The sequence below is a fragment of the Carcharhinus amblyrhynchos genome, unplaced genomic scaffold (genome assembly GCF_965287045.1).
Source record: "Carcharhinus amblyrhynchos unplaced genomic scaffold, sCarAmb.v2.hapA chromosome_158, whole genome shotgun sequence".
Taxonomy (NCBI): domain Eukaryota; kingdom Metazoa; phylum Chordata; class Chondrichthyes; order Carcharhiniformes; family Carcharhinidae; genus Carcharhinus; species Carcharhinus amblyrhynchos.
In genome coordinates this window covers 384,560-389,436 of record NW_027649898.1, presented here as the reverse complement: position 1 = coordinate 389,436, position 4,877 = coordinate 384,560, and positions in this window count along the sequence as shown.

The following is a 4,877-nucleotide window of genomic DNA, read 5'->3' as shown; positions in this document are numbered from 1 at the left end:
TGAACCCTGACCCCAAGTAAAGTCTCCCAACCCTGAACCCTGACCCCTGACCCCAAGTACAGTCCCGCAACCCTGAACCCTGAACCCTGACCACAAGTACAGTCCCCCAACTCTGAACCCTGACACCAAGTACAATCCGCCAAAACTGAACCCTGAAGCCTGGCCCCAAGTTCAGTCCCCCAACCCTGATCCCTGACCCCTGACCTCAAATACAGAACCCCAACCCTGAACCCCGAACCGTGACCCCAAGTACAGTCCCCCAACCATGAACCCTGACCCCAGACCCCAAGTACAGTCCCCCAACCCTGAACCCAGAACTCTGACGCCAAGTACAGTCCCCCAAACCTGAGCCCTGACCCCTGACCCCAAGTACAGTCCCCCAACCCTGACCCCAAGTACAGTCCCCCAACACTGAAAACTCAACCCTGACCCCAAGTACAGTCCCCCAACCCTGAACCATGAACCCTGACCCCAAGTACAGTCCCCCAACCCTGAACCCCGAACCCTGACCCCAAGTACAGACCCCCAACTTTGAACCCCGAACCCTGACCCCAAGTACAGTCCCACAACCCTGAACCCTGAACTCTGACCCCAAGTACAGTCCCCCAGCCCCGAACCTGGACACTGACCCCAAGTACAATTCCCCAAACCTGAACCCTGACCCCTGACCCCAAGTACAGTCCCCCAACCCTTAACCCTGACCCCATATACAGAACCCCAACCCTGAACCCTGACCCCAAGTACAGTCCCCCAACCCTGAACCCTGACCCCTGACCCCAAGTACAGTCCCCCGACCCTGAACTCTGACCCCAAGTACAGTCCCTCAATGCTGAACCACGAACCCTGACCCCAAAAACAGTCCCCCAACCCTGAACCCTGAGCCCAAGAACAGTCCCCCAACCCTGAACCCTGACCCCTGACCCCAAGTACAGTCCCCCAACCCTGTACCCTGACCCCAGACCCCAAGTACAGTTCCTCAACCCTGAACCCTGAACCCTGACCCCAAGTACAGTCCCCCAACCATGAACCCCGAACCTGACCCCAAGTACAGTCCCCCAATACTGAACTCTGACCCCAAGTACAGTCCCCCAACCCTGAACCCTGAACTCTGACCCCTTGTACAGTCTCCCAACCCTGAACTCTGACCCCTGACCCCAAGTGCAGTCCCCCAACCCTGAACGCTGACCCCTGACCCTAAGTACAGTCCACCAAACCTGAACTCTGACACCAAGTACAGTCACCCAACCCCGAACCCTGAACCCTGACCCCAAGTACAGTCCCCCAACCCTGACCCCTGACCCTAAGTACAGTCCCCCAACCCTGAACCCTGACACCAAGTACAGTCCCCCAACCCTGAGCCCTGAACCCTGACCCCAAGTAAAGTCTCCCAACCCTGAAACCTGACCCCTGACCCCAAGTACAGTCCCGCAACCCTGAACCCTGAACCCTGACCACAAGTACAGTCCCCCAACTCTGAACCCTGACACCAAGTACAGTCCGCCAAAACTGAACCCTGAAGCCTGGCCCCAAGTTCAGTCCCCCAACCCTGATCCCTGACCCCTGACCTCAAATACAGAACCCCAACCCTGAACCCCGAACCGTGACCCCAAGTACAGTCCCCCAACCATGAACCCTGACCCCAGACCCCAAGTACAGTCCCCCAACCCTGAACCCAGAACTCTGACGCCAAGTACAGTCCCCCAAACCTGAGCCCTGACCCCTGACCCCAAGTACAGTCCCCCAACCCTGAACGCTGACACCAGACCCAAGTACAGTCCCCCAACCCTGACCCCAAGTACAGTCCCCCAACCCTGAAAACTCAACCCTGACCCCAAGTACAGTCCCCCAACCCTGAACCCTGAACCCTGACCCCAAGTACAGACCCACAACCTAGAACCCCGAACCCTGACCCAAAGTACAGTCCCCCAACACCGAACCCGAAACCCTGACCCCAAGTACAGTCCCCCAACCCTGAACCCTGAACTCTGACCCCAAGTACAGTCCCCCAACCCCAAACCTGGACACTGACCCCAAGTACAATTCCCCAAACCTGAACCCTGACCCCTGACCTCAAGTACAGTCCCCCAACCCTGAACCCTGACCCCATATACAGAACCCCAACCCTGAACCCTGACCCCAAGTACAGTCCCCCAACCCTGAACCCTGACCCCTGACCCCAAGTACAGTCCCCCGACCCTGAACTCTGACCCCAAGTACAGTCCCTCAATGCTGAACCACGAACCCTGACCCCAAAAACAGTCCCCCAACCCTGAACCCTGAGCCCAAGAACAGTCCCCCAACCCTGAACCCTGACCCCTGACCCCACGTACAATCCCCCAACCCTGTACGCTGACCCCAGACCCCAAGTAAAGTTCCTCAACCCTGAACCCTGAACCCTGACCCCAAGTACAGTCCCCCAACCATGAACCCCGAACCTGACCCCAAGTACAGTCCCCCAATACTGAACTCTGACCCCAAGTACAGTCCCCCAACCCTGAACCCTGAACTCTGACCCCTTGTACAGTCTCCCAACCCTGAACTCTGACTCCTGACCCCAAGTGCAGTCCCCCAACCCTGAACCCTGACCCCAAGTCCAGTCCCCCAACCCAGAACGCTGACCCCTGACCCTAAGTACAGTCCACCAAACCTGAACTCTGACACCAAGTACAGTCACCCAACCCCGAACCCTGAACCCTGACCCCAAGTACAGTCCCCCAACCCTGACCCCTGACCCTAAGTACAGTCCCCCAACCCTGAACCCTGACGCCAAGTACAGTCCCCCAACACTGAACCCTGAACCCTGACCCCAAGTACAGTCCCCCAACCCTGAACCCTGAACTCTGACCACAAGTAGCGTCCCCCAACCATGAACCCTGAACTCTGACCCCAAGTACAGTCCCCCAACCCTGAACTCTGACGCCTGACCCCATGTACAGTCCCCCAATGCTGAACACTGAACTCTGACCCCAAGTACAGTCCCCCAACCCTGAACCCTGAACTCTGACCCCAAGTACAGTCTCCCAACCCTGAACTCTGACCCCTTACCCCAAGTACAGTCCCCGAACCCTGAACTCTGACCCCATGTACAGTCCCCCAACCCAGAACGCTGACCCCTGACCCTAAGTACAGTCCCCCAACCCTGAAAGCTGACCCCAAGTACAGTCCCCCAACACTGAACCCCCATCCCTGCCCCAAGTAAAGTCCCCCAACCCTGAACCCTGACCCCAAGTACAGTCTCCCAACCCTCAACCCTGACCCCGACACCAAGTACAGTCCCCCAACCCTGAACCCCGAACGCTGACCCCAAGTACAGTCCCCAACCCTGAACCCTGAACCTGGACACCAAGTTCAGTCCCCCAACCCTGAACCCCGAACCCTGACCCCAAGTTCAGTCCCCCAACCCTGAACCCTGACACCAAGTACAGTCCCCCAAACCTGAACCCTGACCCCAAGTACAGTCCCCAAACCCTGAACCCTGACCCCTGACCCCAAGTACAGACCCCCAAACCTGAACCCCGAACCGTGACCCCAAGTACAGTCCCCCAACCATGAACCCTGACCCCTGACCCCAAGTACAGTCCCCCAAACCTGATCCCTGACCCCTGATCCCAAGTACAGTCCCCCAAACCTGAACCTGGACCCTGACCCCAAGTACAGTCCCCCACACCTGAACCCCGAATCCTGACCCCAAGTACAGTTCCCCAACCCTGAACACTGACCCCATGTGCAGGACCCCAACCCTGAACCCTGACCCCAAATACAGTCCCCCAACCCTGAACCCTGACCCCTGACCCCAAGTACAGTCCCCCAACCCTGAACTCTGACCCCAAGTAAAGTCCCTCAATCCTGAACCACGAACCCTGACCCCAAAAACAGTCCGCCAACCCTGAACCCTGACCCAAGAACAGTCCCCCAACCCTGAACCCTGACCCCAGACGCCAAGTACAGTCCCCCAACCCTGAACCCCGAACCCTGTCCCCAAGTACAATCCCCCAAGCCTGAACCCTGAACCCTGACACCAAGTACAGTCCCTCAGCCCTGAACCCTGACCCCTGACCCCAAGTACACTCCCCAAACACTGAACCCCGAACCCTGACCCCAAGTACAGTCCCCCAACACTGTACCCTGAACTCTGACCCCAAGTACAGACCCCCAAACCTGAACCCTGACCCCTGACCGCAAGTAAAGTCCCCCAAACCTGAACACAGGCCCTTGACCCCAAGTACAGTCCCCCAACCCTGAAGTCTGACCCCTGACCCCAAGTACAGTCCCCGAACCCTGAACTCTGACCCCATGTACTGTACCCCAACCCAGAACACTGACCCCCGACCCTAAGTACAGTCCCCCAACCCTGAACTCTGACACCAAGTACAGTCCCCCAACACTGAACCCTGACCCGAAGTAGAGTCCCCCAACCCTGAAAGCTGACCCCAAATACAGTCCCCCAACCCTGAACCCTGACACCAAGTACATTCCCCCAAACCTGAAATCTGACCCCATGTACAGTCCCCCAACCCTGAACCCTGACCCCTGACCCCAAGTACAGTCCCCCAACCCTGACCCCGAACCCTGAGCCCAAGTACAGTCCCAAACCCTGAACCCTGACCCCTGACCCAAAGTACAGTCCCCCAACCCTGAACCCTGACCCCAAGTAAAGTCTCCCAACCCTGAACCCTGACCCCTGACCCCAAGTACAGTCCCGCAACCCTGAACCCTGAACCCTGACCACAAGTACAGTCCCCCAACTCTGAACCCTGACACCAAGCACAGTCCACCAAAACTGAACCCTGAAGCCTGGCCCCAAGTTCAGTCCCCCAACCCTGATCCCTGACCCCTGACCTCAAATACAGAACCCCAACCCTGAACCCCGAACCGTG